This window comes from Portunus trituberculatus, chromosome 48, assembly GCF_017591435.1.
Source record: "Portunus trituberculatus isolate SZX2019 chromosome 48, ASM1759143v1, whole genome shotgun sequence".
Classification (NCBI taxonomy): Eukaryota; Metazoa; Arthropoda; class Malacostraca; order Decapoda; family Portunidae; genus Portunus; species Portunus trituberculatus.
The window spans coordinates 25487419-25504918 of record NC_059302.1 but is presented as its reverse complement, the minus strand read 5'-3'; the positions used below and the strand labels follow the sequence as shown (position 1 = coordinate 25504918).

General features: G+C 40.7%; 1 protein-coding gene across 7 annotated transcripts in view; it reads left to right on the top strand.

Annotated features, from left to right (window-relative positions):
* Positions 1 to 17500, top strand: part of LOC123498872 (titin homolog) — a 321603-nt gene that overhangs the window by 69590 nt on the left and 234513 nt on the right. Inside the window, exon 2 of one of the 7 annotated variants that reach the window (XM_045246363.1) lies at positions 2907 to 2959. The exons of the other annotated variants lie outside the window; for them this stretch is intronic. The gene's annotated coding sequence lies outside the window, so the exon portion shown is untranslated. The remainder of the gene's footprint in view (positions 1 to 2906; positions 2960 to 17500) is intronic. 7 annotated transcript variants of the gene reach the window in all.

The following is a 17500-nucleotide window of genomic DNA, read 5'->3' as shown; positions in this document are numbered from 1 at the left end:
TACCTTCTCCTTCCTTCGTTTTCCGTGCCTTTTACTCTTCCTCACTTTACATACTGCCTCTTCTTCCCTCACTATTCTCCTCCTCTTTCCTTCACCTCACTCTCATACCTGTTCTCACCTCTTTCTCCTTTCCTCTTACTGTTCCTCCCTTCTTTTCTCTATTTTCCTTCTGCTACTCCTCCATTCCTCTATTCCTCCTTCATGTTTTAGCATCCCCTCTCTTCTCTTTCTTCTCATTCCCTCATATACCTCTCCTCACCTCTCTTCCTCCCTTCCTATCTTTTGCTTCCCTCTTGCAAACCTCCTCTATCTCTTCCCTGTATCCCTTCCCTTCTGCCAATCCAGCCAGTCTTCCCTCACTCCCTGCCGTCCCTCTTTCATGCTCTTCACCACCCTCAGCTGATGGGCGTTAGCTGGGAGAGGAAGAAGATGGGAGGAGAGAAAATAGACCAGAGAGGATTACAGGGCTGCTCCATTTCCTATACATACTGACGATGGATGAGCGTTTGAAGAAGCACTGGTCAAGAGGAGAGGAAGGGGAGAGGACACACACACACACACACACACACACACACACACACACACACACACACACACACATACACGCGCGCGCACACACTTCAGCTTGCATTTTTAACCTCTTCCAGTAATAGAGGCGCACGTTATGTAATATTCTAAGGGTCAGTGGAAAGTTTTGTTACGTTTACATTGTTTGTTTTTCGTATGTATGAATTATAAAGTGATGTTGCTCACTAGACGCGAATTATAACTTGTGGCTAACTTTTTTTCTAACTATTTTTCGGTATCAAGGCACCAGTTTTATTATATTGCAAGTGTCCCTGGAGGTTTTTCTTTGCTAAGTTTAACACGATATTCTTTCCTTTGTAGGAGTTATGAATTATGTGTTACTTGTTCCACACAAAGCCCGTCTTGTATACTCCACCGTTTTGCATGTATGTTTTAACCCTGTAACCGTTCAATACTGGGACACATTTTTACCTTGAGATTTGTGTACAATTAGACCATTTTGCAGACATTAGAAGGGGTCTATGGAAGTCAGAAAATTAATGACCACAATCTAAACTTTTTTGATCCCCCACGTAAGTTTCTGAAGGTGTATAAAATCACCATAAAATAAACCGAAAGAATAATGGAAACGCGTCATGGTACTGAAGGGCTTAAGTACATCATGCCTTCAGTTTTACTATGGCTTAGTTAATGTAGGAAAGTTTTGTTGTTTTGTGAAATTGTAAATGATAGTAGTTACTTCTCCGGCACAAATTAGGTCTTATTTACTCCACTGTGACTGATTAATAAGTGATTTTGAGGGAATTTTGCATATGTTCCTCGGAGTGAACTGATTAAATAGGCAATGATGAAGGTTGTACAACGTGTAAGGGAATAAAGAACAGAACAGTATCAGACGAAACATTATAACCAAGTGTGGAATTTTTGTTCAGTATATTCATGTTAAGTAAAAAGAAATGGGATGAAAGGGAAGTATTGGGAGAAAATATGCTGAGTGTTCCTTTTGTGAAATGATCAGAGGTTAATGAAACTTGATGGAATTAATTTTCTATCCATTTATTTTTTAGTGGTGGTCTCTGTCGCTCTCTGTCTTTTCCTCGCTCAAACCCAACGTCATGAGCAGACACGCGTGGTATTGACGCTTTTGTTGTGCACCGTCCCGCCTTTTGACTCGTCCAGACACAGCGACCCGGTGGAATGAATCGCGATGTGCACAGCGGCATGAAGATAATAAGTAAATAAAGTACCGAGCGAAGATAGAGATAAGCTCATGCGATTTCTGCATAACTGAGCTGCTTTGAAGTGCTCGCTGCCACCACCACCACCACCACCACCACCACCACTATTACTACTATTGCTACTACTTACTACTACTACTACTACTACTACTACTACTACCACTAGACTAATATTGATAGTTAATCACAACCCTCCAACAGAAAATCGTATATATAAATTTATTCTCTTAAAATAAAAAGATCAAGAATCCTTCTATTTTAGAGGTTATAGATTTGATTTTCATTGTTTCATTTTCCTATTTATCCTCTCTCTTTCACCACAACCACACCACCACCACCACCACCACCACCACCACCACCACCACCACCAGGTCTCAGGTGTGGAAGAACATTGGTTGACCGGCAGTGCTGTGAATATTGAGCACCTGTCGTGGAGATTGCGTGAATGAGTGATGGTTTACGCTAAGGTGTGCGTGTGTGTGGCATTTGGCAACACACACACACACACACACACACACACACACACACACACACACACACACACACACACACACACACACACGACTGTTTTTGCGTGTGTACCTGTCACTTCCCGAACAAGGTGGGGCCCTGTTGTTGTCATTAAGGGGGTAAGGGAGGGTAATGGTGGAAGGGGAAGGGGTTATAGTGATGGTTGTTTTAGGGATGTGGAGGAGAAGTGTTATGATACTGATACGAGGGTTGTGGGGATCAACTGTGTGTGTGTGGGGGGGAGGGGGAGTTTGTGTTTGTCGTGTCGTGTTATGTGTTGATAAAAATGTTTCGTCTCTTTTTCTCTTTTTCTTTTATTTTTCACTTCTTCCTACAATACTTTACTTTCTTTCTGTATTATCTTTTACTTCTTTCTTTCGCCTTTATTTGTGTATGTTTTTGTTTTATTCCCTTTTTATGCTATTCTTTCTTGTTTTATGTTTTTTGTTGTTGTTTCTGTAGACCGCTGTTACGTGTTCCCTCTTCACTTTTCGCTGTTCATCCTCCTTTTTGTATGTTTGCCCATTTGTTCATTTCTTTTGTACATTTTTTTTTTTCTTTTGGTGTGCAATTTTTTTTTTTTTTATTCTCATTTCAAGATTTTTACAATTTTTTTTTCTCTTTTTTCAGGTAACTGTTTGTCCTAGCGAGGTGATCAGTGCACCACTTCACGCAGAGCTGAGGTATTGCTGGATGAGAAAGGGGATGTTATTTTATTTTATTATTATTATTATTATTATTATTATTATTATTATTATTATTATTATTATTATTATTATTATTATTATTATTACTATCATTACTATTATTATCATCACCACACTTTTGATTTATTTTGATGTTGTTGTTGTTGTTGTTGTTGTTAGGTGGTGAGGCATGAAATGTGCGTTACCTTTGTTACGGCCCGCCCGTAACATGCATTACTACCATCACCTCCTCCGCTTGTTACCTCGTTCGCCACCTCTCCGCCTCCCTTCCACGTCACCGTCTCGTGAACCTTCCACGCCACCGTCTCGTGAACCTTCCACGTCACCGTTTCATGAAGCCCGGCTACTGTCCCGAAGTTGGATTCACGCGGCCCTTTCGACTCAACCGAAAGTGTTGAGCCAGCTCTTGGTTTTCTGGATTGGCAGTTGAGATCCAAGCCTCAACCAGTGAACACAACGCCTCTTGGTTCTGCCGTGGGATCAACCATCACCCAGCATTTCACCACTGCGACACCGCATAAGTATCACTTCCCTCGTCCGTGTTTTCCACATTGCCTCTATATAGGATTAGGATTATTGTTAGGTATTAAGTTGGGTTCTTTATTGTTGTATTTATTACTGTGTTATATGTATATGTGTATGTCATTTTCCTGTGTTTCATGTTATATATCTGTGTTTCATGTTTCTTGTTATATATGTGTCAATTTCATTATGGGTTATTAAAGTAGCTTTTAAAGTGACCCCTTTTGCATTTCCTCACCAGTTGAACCTGCAGTGTTTTTTTTATTGTTATTGTTCACCGGCTCTCCGATGCCAATCTTACCAGTTTAACCGGTGAACGTAACAATTGGCGACCGTGACAGGACCATTATAACCCATGTTCAGTGTTCCATTTTTCCAGTGACTTTTTTCTGTGATTGCTTGTGTTTCTGTGGTGTTGTGACTCTGATGTGTTTTTTTCTGTGACTTACTCTGCGTGTGGTTTAAATTTACCTTTGTGCGTTCAAGTGGCTCCTTTTGGGTTAAACGTGCTTCGTGACTTTCATTGGTATCGCATAGCAGTGGTAGAGCAGGAAACCAGGTAGAAAGGCGTGTTCACCGATAGCACTTATCTCTATTTTTGCACATAGGCAGGTGTGTAATAAGTGTTATCCAAGTGTTGGGATCATCATATGTTCATGCGAACCCTCAATGCCCTCACTTCGCGGATCATTTTTCTCGCTAGTTAGAATCGGCCATTTTAACTAGTCTCTCAGACTAATCCGCCTCCTTATCAATAACAAGTCTCAGTACAATTCGCTCCTCACTCTCAAGTCTCGTAACTAGAGTAATCCGGATCCCTCTTAATGCCGTAACTCTCTAGTTTACCCCTCATTAGTGATTGTACTCATAAGTGTTTACTTAAGTATAATCTAGGTAATTTCAAGGTTGCCTTTATTATCACTCTGCCAAGTTCCTCACTTAAGTAATTCGCTTATCATTTTTTTTTGTTGTGGTTTAACATCTATTTAATATGGCTTCCGCTCAGTTTAACGTTGAAGATTTTGTGCCGACCCTTCTCTGGAACAACTTAAATATGCTAATATAAAGAAGGACCAATGGAAAGCCATCGCTAAACATTTTGATGTTCCCATCACGTCTCAGATGACTAAAGAGGTCATTAAGAATGTAGTTGTTGAACATCTAGTGCAAGAAGGTCAGTTGCTAGGAAATGCCATAGAAGAGTTAACTCCCATGTCAGCCTCTACGAGGACTATAATACACAGTCCCCAGGAAGAACAGGATAAGAGTAGGATAAGTCAATGGGAAATTGAGAAGCTTAAACTAGAATACCGGATGCATGAAAAACAAATGCAACTACAGGCAGAAAAAAAAAAAGAAATGCAACTACAGGCAGAAAAGAAATGAACAACTACAGAAAGACAAGAGACTACAGGAAAGACAAATGCAACTACAGGCAGAAAAAGAAGAAAGAGAGAATTTCAGTTACAACTTAGAAGGCAGGAGAAAGAGTTAGAAATTCAGGAGTTAGCCCTACGAAATGACGCTAAGTTTAGAGGGAAGAAATAGATATAAAGAAACAGTTAGCAAGCTTTAATCCTGCTACAGCTGCTCCGCTAGTTCCCCCTTTTGATGAATCTGATGTTGACGGGTCATTTCGCGCTTTTGAGAGCATTGCTCATAGGAATAAATGGCCCAAGGATCAGTGGGTGTCTCTCCTTGTCCCTAAGCTAGTAGGAAAAGCTTATAGGGTATACAACGGCCTTAGTGATGAGGTAGAATATGAAGAGATCAAAGGTAACATTCTAGACGCCTACTCTATCACTTCTGATGGATACAGACAGCAGTTTCGAAAGTATGTGAAACCAGAGTCTCACACCTATGTTGAATTCGCTAGTGAGAAACTAAGACAATTTAAGAAATGGTTAGCCGCCCTTAACATTACCACCTTTTCGGAGTTGCTCAATCTAATGGTCCTGGAAGAATGGAAGAACAAGTTACCATTTAATATTCTGAGGCATGTGGAAGAACGGGAGAGAGTGATCTTATGTCTGCCGCTAAAGTGGCTGATGCGTTTGCTTTGTTGATGGGATCCCTGGGTAGTAGAGGTCGTGGTTCACTGTCTAATGTTAGGTCCTCCTTTGGGGAAGGTTTTGGGGGCGCGGGTGGTAAGCCAACCGGATTCTCGCCAAATGCATATAATTCCCCCTGGTGTACATACTGTAAGAAGCCAGGTCACACGATCCAGAAATGTAGACACCCAAATTGCAAGGGTTCTCAACGTCAATTTTCTTTTGTGGCCCCTAGACCTAACACATTTGAGAACAAGAAACCAGTGGCCCTAGCTAACCCTGTCAACTCTCCTCTAGAACTTTATGACTCGTACATGTATCAAGGTAAAGTGTCCTGACTGATGGTAAAGACAAGGCAATAAATATCAAGGTTCTGCGTGATACAGGTGCTGCCCAATCCATCTTAAGGGAAGATGTCATCCCTAACATCAAACAGGCTTTCACTGGGAGAAGGTGATCCTTACAGGTCTCGAATCACAGCTCTCCTATCCCTTGGCTAATATTAGCTTACAGTGCCCGTTCATTTCAGGAGAGGTTGAGGTAGCCATTAAACCTGGTGAACTGCCAGTACCGGGGTACATCTTGTACTGGGTAATGATCTTGCGGGTAACTTGGCTGTTCCAAACTTAATTGTTCTTGATTCTCCCTTAACAGAAAGTCCCACTAAGACCCTGGACGAAACATCCCTCACTTCTTCCCAGTGTGTGCAGTCACCAGGTCTCAGTCCAAGTCCCCTGCCCTTTCATCACCTCCTCCACCAATGATTGCCTCTACTGACAACTTGTATAATAACATCATTTCAAAGGAGAATTTGATTAATGCTCAGGAACAGGATCTCACTTTGGCTAAGATCAGACATGTGGCCAGTGAGACAAAGGATATGTCTAAATTGCCTTGTTTTTATTATCAGGAAGGAGTCCTGATGCGTGCCTACAGACCTCCTGAACTGAAACAACTAGACACCTGGTCAGAAACACATCAAGTTGTCATCCCTTGTCTGTAAGACCAGCCATTATAGAACTAGCTCATGATGGATTGTCAGGTCATCTAGGCATCCAAAAACCTACAAGAAGGCTCTTCAACATTTTTTTGGCCAGGAATGAAAAAGGATGTGTCACACTATGTAAAAACATGTCACATATGTCAAGTTGTGGGTAAGCCTAACGAACGCCTTGTGCCAGCTCCTCTGACGCCTATTCCAGTTCAGACGGAGCCCTTCGAAAAGATCATACTAGACTGCGTAGGGCCCTTACCCAAAACCAAACGAGGGAATCAGTATTTGTTAACCCTCATGGATCCCACTACCAGGTACCCTGAAGCATTCCCTCTTAAGAACATCACATCAAAGACCATTGTAAAACATCTAATACATTTTTCACCTCGGTAGGAATTCCAAAACAAATTCAGTCTGACAAGGGTAGCAATTTCACTAGCCATTTTTTCCAACAGATAGTGAATGAGCTAAACATCGACCATGTTACCTCCTCGGCTTACCACCCCAATCCCAAGGCTGTCTGGAGCGGTTTCACCAAACATTAAAATCCATGATGAAGAAGTATTGCTTGGAGCATCAAGGAGACTGGGATGAAAGTATTTCTTTCCTTCTCTTCGCTTTAAGAGAATCTCCTCAAGATTCTTTAGGTTACTCCCTTTTGAATTACTCTATGGTAGACAGATCAGGGGGCCTCTCAAAATATTAAAGGATCAATGGTTTACTCAAAATACTCCTTCAAGCCCCAGTGTGTCTGACTACATCAGTAACCTTAAGAATAAAATCAGTGAAGTCAGATCTTTTGCTAAATCAAACTTCCTCAAATCTCAAACTAAAATGCAACAGAATTCTCTTCCCAAATCTGTCATGAGAAGTTTCAAACCAGGAGACAAGGTTTTACTTTTCTCCCCACTCCAGGCAATGCTCTTCACAGTAAGTTCATGGGACCTTATGTTGTGGCTCAAAAACTAAGTCCATTAAATTATGTGGTCCACACTCCTGACCGTCGTAAGGATTCCCAACTTGTTCATATTAATCTAATGAAACCTTACCACTCCAGAGAACCAGAGGACGACTTGTCTCGCGCTGTACCTGTATGTCTGATAGGAAAGGAGTCTGGTCCTGTGCCCCCCGAGGAAGAGTCCGACATCGAATTCCTCTTCTCGTCACCTAAAGGACGCCCCTCAAACAGCCAAATCATGTCCAACCTGGATGAGGTGTTTCTTTCCTTAACACCTTCACAACAGTCTGATCTTAAAAGTTATTGCCAGACTCCTACCCATTGCCCTTGATAGAGGACCTTATAGATAGTATAGGAGTAGCCAAATTTGTAACCACTATAGACTTGCTTAAAGGTTACTACCAGATTCCCTCTCGGACGAGGCCCAAATAATATCCGCCTTCATCACTCCTTCGGACTATACCAATACCAAGTGATGCCCTTTGCGTGTCTAATGCTCCCGCCACCTTCCAGAGGGCTATAAATTACATAACTCAGGACTTGGAGGGCAACATCTACTTCACCGACCTGTTCCTGGGCGGCACCTTCCTCACCTACGGCACGGAGGTCATCAACTTCCCTGACATGGACCCCGAGAAGCGCATCGATCCCATGACACGCATCTTCCCCAGAGTCACCAAGTGCACCTTCAGGAAGTTCGGCCCTTCGGGAACCATCGAGACCCACGACACCATGTGTGTGCTGGCGGTTAACATCATCAACGAGAAGATCTACATTTTCATCTGGTTCTGGCTGGTCTCTCTCACCACCATCACCGCTGTCTGGCTCGTGTATCGCCTCCTCGTCATCGTCTCCTCCGATGTGCGCTTCAAGCTTCTGCAGGTTCTTCCTTTGCGAGGTGCTGTGTCTGGTGGTGGGGGTGGACAACATCATCGCCGACGCCTTATCAAGATCTCCCGTCTCACCTCCTTCATGAGCCCATTACGGAGGTCTTAGGGGGGAGGAAATGTTACGGCCCGCCCGTAACATGCATTACTACCATCACCTCCTCCGCTTGTTACCTCGTTCGCCACCTCTCCGCCTCCCTTCCACGTCACCGTCTCGTGAACCTTCCACGCCACCGTCTCGTGAACCTTCCACGTCACCGTTTCATGAAGCCCGGCTACTGTCCCGAAGTTGGATTCACGCGGCCCTTTCGACTCAACCGAAAGTGTTGAGCCAGCTCTTGGTTTTCTGGATTGGCAGTTGAGATCCAAGCCTCAACCAGTGAACACAACGCCTCTTGGTTCTGCCGTGGGATCAACCATCACCCAGCATTTCACCACTGCGACACCGCATAAGTATCACTTCCCTCGTCCGTGTTTTCCACATTGCCTCTATATAGGATTAGGATTATTGTTAGGTATTAAGTTGGGTTCTTTATTGTTGTATTTATTACTGTGTTATATGTATATGTGTATGTCATTTTCCTGTGTTTCATGTTATATATCTGTGTTTCATGTTTCTTGTTATATATGTGTCAATTTCATTATGGGTTATTAAAGTAGCTTTTAAAGTGACCCCTTTTGCATTTCCTCACCAGTTGAACCTGCAGTGTTTTTCTTATTGTTATTGTTCACCGGCTCTCCGATGCCAATCTTACCAGTTTAACCGGTGAACGTAACAGGTTTCTTTTAATTTGTAACTTTCCATGGTTCGTATTTTAAAGACAAGAACTTTATTTATATACATAAATATCTTTTTTTTTTCGGACAAAAATTCTTTATTCAACCTATTTTGTTCAGTTATTCCTCCTTCTTTTATCTTTTTTTTCTCTCTTTTGAACAATAAGCTTTTCTATTTTTTATTTATTGTCTCCGAATATTCAATTTTTCACATTCCATTTTTTTTTAATTCATCACGAACAAGAATCTCAGTTTTATTTTCTTCAATTATTTTTCATTCATTTCTCGTTCACGCGGCGGACTGGCCGAACACAATTATTCTTTATTTTCCTCCCGCTTTTTTTTTCGTTCCCACGCACAAGGCCCTACGAAGCGGAACCTATTGAACTAGTAAACGCTTCGCCTCGCCTCGTCTCGTCTCGTCTCGCCTCGTCCCGTCCAGGTTATAAACACTTTCATACTCGTCTGTAGTGGCGGTGGTGTTGGTGGTGGGTGGAGCACAGCCAGGTGGAGGTAGAGAGAGAGAGGGAGAGAGAGAGAGAGAGGCGTGGTGGGAACGGACGCGTGGGCTCCTGTTATGTTTTGTCTGTAAAGCCCTAAAGTGTTGTTTTTTTGCAGTTATACTTTGGTTTGTTTTGCTGCGGTTGTTGTGTGCGGGTGAGAGTGCGTTGTTGCTTTTGTTGTTGTCGATGTTATTCGGTATTATCAAATTGCTGCTGCTGTAATTGCTGCTACAACAAAAACAACAACAACAACAACAACAACAACAAAAACTACTACTATTACTACTACTACTACTACTACTACTACTACTACTACTACTACTACTACTACTACTACTACTACTACTACTACTACTACTACTACTACTACTACTACTACTACTACTACTACTACTACTACTACTACTACTACTACTACTACTACTACTACTACTACTACTACTACTACTACAAACACCACCACTGAGAGAGAGAGAGAGAGAGAGAGAGAGAGAGAGAGAGAGAGAGAGAGAGAGAGAATATATTATATAAACTCTCTATTGTCTTGTAGATGAAAATCCGTAAATGATGGCGAAAAAAATAATAGTAATGATTCTTTGTCAGGTCCGCGCCAAGATAATTAAGTTATAAAATGCTGTGTAAATATTATAGATTGTGTTATTAACGTCAACTCACTCTGACTAGGTAATTAGCATTCGTGTTGTGTGTTTGTATTTTTGGCTCTTTGCATTTAGAGGTATTATTGAAGCCAGTTCTCCGTGTGTGTAATACGTGTGTGTATTTTTCATGTTTCTTTTTAATCCCTTGGTTTGAATATAATGAAGTCACGTTTTCATTGTATATAAAGTATTTTTTTAATGCGTTTTCTAGTCTTGCATAAACTCCTTTCTTAAAACTACCTCCTTTGATCACTTGTAACATTCTATTTTCTTTATTTTAATCTTTGCACTGTTTTCTTTTAAATATATCTTTGTTGTCTAAAAAAAATCAATCGTTCTGTTATCCCTCTTTTGTCTATATTCTCTTTTATCTCCTCTTTCTCTCTCTCTCTCTCTGTCTGCACGAGCGATTCCTACAACGCCCTGCAGGTTCATGTAGGAAGGCAATATCAGTAAAAGTTCATCACAAACTACTTAGAAGCTTTTTGCCCTTCAGTTTCTTCTAGAGTGTGTGTGATATACTGGCTAGAGGCTGGAATCTATTTAGTTTTGTTCTTTTTATCGTCTCTCCACCCTTTCTTTTTAACACTGACTATCTGATGTTTTTTGTTTTACTTGCTTTTTATTTCCCTTGCTGATTGTTACTTTAAAACATCTTTTTTTGCTCCACAGATTCCTATATACATTTTACTGCCTAAAACTTACAAATCTAATCATATTTATCCCTTTCTTTTCTTATGTTTCTTTGCTTTGATGCTTATAAATATTCCAAATTGTGCTTCTAGTGTCGTGAATAATTACACGTCGCAATTAAAGGGTTGAATGTTTCCCTAATCACAGACCATTCACAGGTATCTCTCTCTTCCTCCTCCTGCAGGCCTTGAATTGGCTGGACACGGAAACTCTATTCTTTTCTTTTATTCCCTTTTCTTTTTGTAAGTGCTTGAAAAAAATAGTGAATTTTTTATTATTTCATACAAGAGCGAAGCATTTGAGGTATAAAATATTCTCACGTTAAAGATTGCCACGTGAAACTCCATTAGAGCGAAGGAATAAATAATCAGGGCTTTAGCAGTACGAGTGTAACATGTTTTGGCGTCGTGTCCCTTACCACTTTAGCACTGCGACGCATTTTTACCTTGAGATTCGTGTACGATTAGACCATCTTATTGACATTGGGAAGGCTGTATGGTGGTCAGAAGATTGATGGCCACAGTCTTCACTATTTTATTCCCGACATAAGTTTCTGAAGCTGTATCAAATCACCAAATAGTAACCAGATGGAATTTGAAAACACGTCCTGGTACTGAAAGGTTTAAAAAAAAAAATGGTAAGAGAAAATGGGCTGTGTTTTCTGTGGATGGTTAACGTTTAATTGACCAGACTGGGTGAGTGACCAAAAAGTTATTCCCTCGATTCCCACCTTTTTTTTCCCTATCAGGCGAGTTGCAGGATATCCTCTACGTGTAACTTGTGCATGTAACTTTGCGGCTCGCTGTGGGACTGGACGAGTGGGAGTGAGAGAGTCTTTTGGTGTTTTTGAGGGTAATGATCAGCGTGGATGTGTTTGTATTTGGTAGGTTCCCTGGCTGTAATTGTTCGTGTCTGCAGTTCGTTTTCTGTGTGTCATTTGGTTTCGTTATAGTGTCTGTGAGAGTTGTTGTATCTTTTCACCAATCTTGTTGTTCTTGTTGTTATTGTCGTTGTTGTTCTTAGTGGTGGTAATAGTATCATCATTATTATGTTGTTGGCGTTCTTGTTTTTAGTTGTAGTAGTAGTAGTAGTAGTAGTAGTAGTAGTAGTAGTAGTAGTAGTAGTAGTAGTAATGGTCGTTTTTGTTGCAGTATCATCATTGTTGTTGTTGCTCTTGTAGTAGTATTAATAGTAGTAGTAGTACCATCATTATTGTCATTATTGTTGTTGTTGTCGCATCCGCCTCCGCAGTGTCATCATCACCAGTAATCACGGTGCTTGTTGCTGTCTTAATTCCCCTCCTTCCCCTCCCCCTCCCCTCTTCCACACCTCACCTGTTCTTCTTCCCACTAACACCAATTTTTCTTATCATTTTTTACTTTCTCCTTCCACTTTTTTTTTCGCAACAGTGTCTTCATTTTTTTTATTCCTTATTTCTTTCTTCTATGCATCACATCAAGTTTTATTTTTTCTTTCTTTCTCTTTCTCACAAACTACTTGTTTTTTTTTTTTCTCCATTCTTTTTCTTTGCCCTATTGTTCCTTCGTAACATTTCAGCTTCTGTTTGTTCCCTTCCTGCTTTTGTTTCTTTTTACTGAACCTCTTTGTCTTATCCAGTTTTCATAAAAGGGAAAGCGAGGAAGAGAAATATTGAGTTGTTTTTCCTTTTTTTTTTTTTTGTTTTTTTTCTGTTTTGTTTGGTGCAATTTTTGGGGTTTCTTTGTCTCTTTGTCTCTCGAAGTATAATGTATTCTTTATCAGTCTTTTCTAAGGATGTTTTTCGTCTCTCTCTCTCTCTCTCTCTCTCTCTCTCTCTCTCTCTCTCTCTCTCTCTCTCTCTCTCTCTCTCTCTCAGGTGGTAATACGGCTTCATTTGTTTCCCCTTTTTTTCAATACTTAATGAAGCCACGCTAACTCTTTCCCTCCCACGCTCCGCCTAATTAACTGGATATATACATATTCCTCTTTTTTTCCTTTCACCCCCCTTTTCTTTTCTTTTTCTTTTCTTTTCTTTTCCCTCCGTAATCAGTTCATGCCAAGATTCCTTCCTCGCGGCTATTTTTACACGACTTAATCAAATATTTTTACTTTCTTTTTCTTCCTCGGGTGGTTCTTTTTGTTCGTCTTCGTGATTAAAAAAAAAATAGGAGACGGAGGAAACTTGGGGTGGAAAAGTACGAATGGGATAAAAGATAAGGAAATGATGCAAGGAAAGATAGAATTGTTTTGGTGATTAGATTAGAAGAGAAGTGTGTGTGTGTGTGTGTGTGTGTGTGTGTGTGTGTGTGTGTGTGTGTGTGTGTGTGTGTGTGTGTGTGTGTGTGTGTGTGTAAACATGTGAAGATAGTAAAGGATAGGTCTGGTAAAATAAAATAAAATAAAAACAGAGGAAATTTAAATGATACAGGAAAAAAGTGGAATTATTTTATTGATAAGACTAAGAGAGAGTGTATATAGAAATGTGATAAAATGATAGTTATTTGTTAGACAGTCAAGCGTAAAGCGTTCATATGATAAAGATAATTGAATAAGGAAATAAAGGATGTGAATAATGAAGAGAGAAAATTCGAGAGAAGGAAAAAAAATGGGAAAATAAACTTAAAGGAAAAAGTCATAATGCAAAGCGCCAATGAAGAAGGCCAGAAAAGATCGGAAATTAAACTTGCCTTCTTTTTTTTACATTTTTCTTTCCTCATTCCGTCAAGTAAATTAGCTTTTCATCTCCGGCTACATTCCTTCTCCCTCTCTCTTCTCTCCTCTCTCCCTCTTCCCTCTCCCTCTGCTTCCTTATTTTTGATCCTCCTGTCATTCATTCACCGTTCCTTTGTTGACTCTTGACTTTTGGGATATTCTTTCACATTTTTCTATTTTTTTCATTCGTTACTCTTGCTTGTCCTGACCTTCCAGCACCGCGTGGAAAGTGAAGCACCATGTAAACCATTGTAGGGAATCTGAATTACTGTCTGAAGCACTTATGAACCAAGACCACTGTCTTTGAAGCACCGTAGTGAAGTCTGAAGCTTACTATAGGGAATTTGAAGCACAGTAGGAAAAGTGAAGTACCGTCTATGAACCCTGATATGGATTTTGAAGCACTGCCAGAACCATGATAAGGAATTTGAAGCAAGCTTAAAAAATACGATGAATTTGAAGAAATGCCTTTAAACCATCATACAAAAAATGAAGCACTCTTTCAAACAAGAACATACTAGAGAAGTAAAGCACTGTCTGAAGCATACTAAAGAATTTGGAGAACTGTCATTGAAGCATTCTAGAAATTTTAAAACACTTTCTAGTAAATATTAAATAAAAGAGAAGCACTGTCTTTGAAGCATTATAGGAAGAATGAAGCACTTTTTAGAGCTACGATATTGAAACACGAAACACGAGGCGAACCACTTTCTGGAGATGTGATGGAACAGAAAACAAAATAAATAAACATTGTCTGCGCTAGATAGTATTGAAGTCAGACACACACACACACACACACACACACGTTACAATGAGGAGTCACGGTGCAGGTTAATGTCTTCGCTGTTTTGTGTAGAAGTCTTCATGGTTCACTCTGCCTCGCTCCCCAGGTTTGGCAAGGAAGGGCACACTCTCATAGACAGAAGGAGCGCAGGTCACGAGATGGCAAGAGTGACAAGAGTTCTTCACCTGCTCACTATTCTAAAATTTTCGTCTTTTTGTATTGTGAGATATTTTGATGTAGTCTTCCATCCTCCTTCCGTCTCTCCGTGTCTGTGTCTCTGTGTCTCTGTCTCTGTCTATTTCTCTCTCTCTTTCTCTGTCTGTCACTATCTCCATTTCTGTCTCTCTTTCTCTCTCTCTCTCTCTCTCTCTCTCTCTCTCTCTCTCTCTCTCTCTCTCTCTCTCTCTCTCTCTCTCTCTCTCTCTCTCTCTCTCTCTCTCTCTCTCTCTCTCTCTCTCTCTCTCACACACACACACACACACATTTCATTAAACAGTTTCTTTCTAGCACTTAATTACCGCCCCTGTACCACCACCACCACCACCACCACCACCACCACCACCATTCCCTTCAGAGCCCACCCTTTAAATTTTTACTCCTGCCTCAAGATCACTCGGCCAAACTAAAGAAGCACTACACATAACTTTCTTTCCACTTGCTTAATTAACGACTCGCTGCTGCAAACCCATCATTAACTAATTAACACCTTCCGCTGAGAAGAACCATTCATGTGTCTTCTTGGGCGTCTCGAGAGAGAGAGAGAGAGAGATGAACCACACACACACACACACACACACACACACACACACACACACACACACACACACACACACACACACACACACACACACACACACACACACACACACACACACACACACACACACACACACACACACACACACACACACACATTTTCTCTCTCTCTCTCTCTCTCTCTCTCTCTCTCTCTCTCTCTCTCTCTCTAACAAGCCAAACATATCGATACATTTTTATCAACACCCACAATCAATCCCAGCAAAGCAAAGCAAGCGGATAGACAGACACGCAGATAGACAGACACGCAGAAAGACAGGTAGACGCGGTTGTGTCTCATAGCTGGACACTTCAACCTATGAGAAACCTCCTTATCACACTCAATGTTCTCCTTTTATTCCCAACGCAGCCCTCCGTCACTCACACACTCACTTATTCACCGCTTGTCTAGAGTCAGTGAGTCCCGCCGTGATGAATTGGATCTTGTTCGATCGCTGTGATGTTCAGCCGATAATTTGCAGTGAATAAAGGTGAATCAGTCAAAGGTGTCGAGGAGGTATTCTGTGTGTGTGTGTGTGTGTGTGTGTTTTGATGTTTTATGATTTTTTTGTGTAATCTTTCTTTTTTTCATTTTTTTGTAAGTGTATCCATTTACGTGTTTTTTTTTTTATATTATTTTCTTTCATGTATAAAAATTATTACTTGGTTTTTATCTTGTATGTCACACTTTCTCTTGCTTTTTTATTTTCCTATTTTCCTGTGACCTCGAGAGTAATAATTGGGTTTAATATATATTTACTGTTTAACTACTTGCCTGCTAATGGCAGTGTAACAATCATCCATTTCTTTACGATAACACTTTGCTAATTAGTAGAAAAGAACGTGTTCTACCTGTGGAAAACAAATAAATAAAACTTGCGTCTAGGTGTGGGAGTCAGCGACAATTAAAATAAATTATGTTGTTTTCGATGCTGTTGGTATTTACCATCTTTTTATGTAAATGTTTCCTGTTATTGTGTACATTGCATATTTTGACTCCAACGCAAGCTTATTTTCTCGTTTTCTGTAACCTGGTTCTTTTGATGCATTTGTTGTTGACGATTGTGAATTGCGAGATGAATGTTGAGAAAATTGGCTATTCACGTCTATTGCCTTCTATGATTTCGATACCTGTGTGTTGTCTTTGTTTATTGTTCGGACGGAAATGACGAAAGGATGACGTTTTGAATGGGTATTTTTAATCTCTTCAGTATTGGAACGCATTTCTATCATGAATTTTTGGTGTGATTAGACCATTTTATTTACATTAAGAAGAGTCTATGGAAGTCAGAAAATTAATGGCCACAATCTTCCCTATTCCTATCCCCACATGAGTTTCTGAAGCTGTATAAAATCACCAAATAGTAAGCAGAATGAATATGGAAACGTGTCTTGGTATTGAAAGGGGTTAAAATAGCTGAAAGTAATGATAGAGAGGAAGAAGAAGAGTAGAAGGAAGACAAGGAGGAAAAGGAGGAGACAAAAACAATACACAAGAAAAAAAATACACAAAACCCTCAACACACACACACACACACACACGACTATAAATTCCAATCTCACTACTCGTATATATATGCATAAAAAAAGAACTCAAGTACCTCAGAGGGATGTTTCTTAATGCGTGTGAGGCGAGAAGGAGAGATAGAGAGAGAGAGAGAAAGGGGGGAGTGATGATTGAGCAAGTGAGAGTGGGAGAGTGCACGTTCACCCCATTCTTTCACACCTTGATTGCTCTCTTTCCCGCAGTGGAAGAGAGACGTGGTGAAGGCGTAGATGGAGGAGGAGGAAGAGGAAGAGGAAGAGGAAGAAGAAGAAGAGGAGAAGGAAGGAGGAGTAACTTGGAGACATTAGTGGCATTTTCTTTTGTGTGTGGTATAGAGAGAGAGAGAGAGAGAGAGAGAGAGAGAGAGAGAGAGAGAGAGAGAGAGAGAGAGAGAGAGAGAGAGAGAGAGAGAGAGAGAGAGAGAGAGAGAGAGAGAGAGAGAGAGAGAGAGAGAGAGAGAGAGAGAGAGAGAGAGAGAGAGAGAGAGAGAGAGAGAGAGAGAGAGAGAGAGAGAGAGAGTAAAGTACGCAGTCTTTGGAGGATTTTGTAAGGGTCAAGAGGCAGCGACTCCTCATAATAGACTTTAATGGAGGAAGAGGAGCAGAAAAGAAAGAGGAGGAGGAGGAGGAGGAGAAGGAGGAGGAGGAGGAGGAGGAG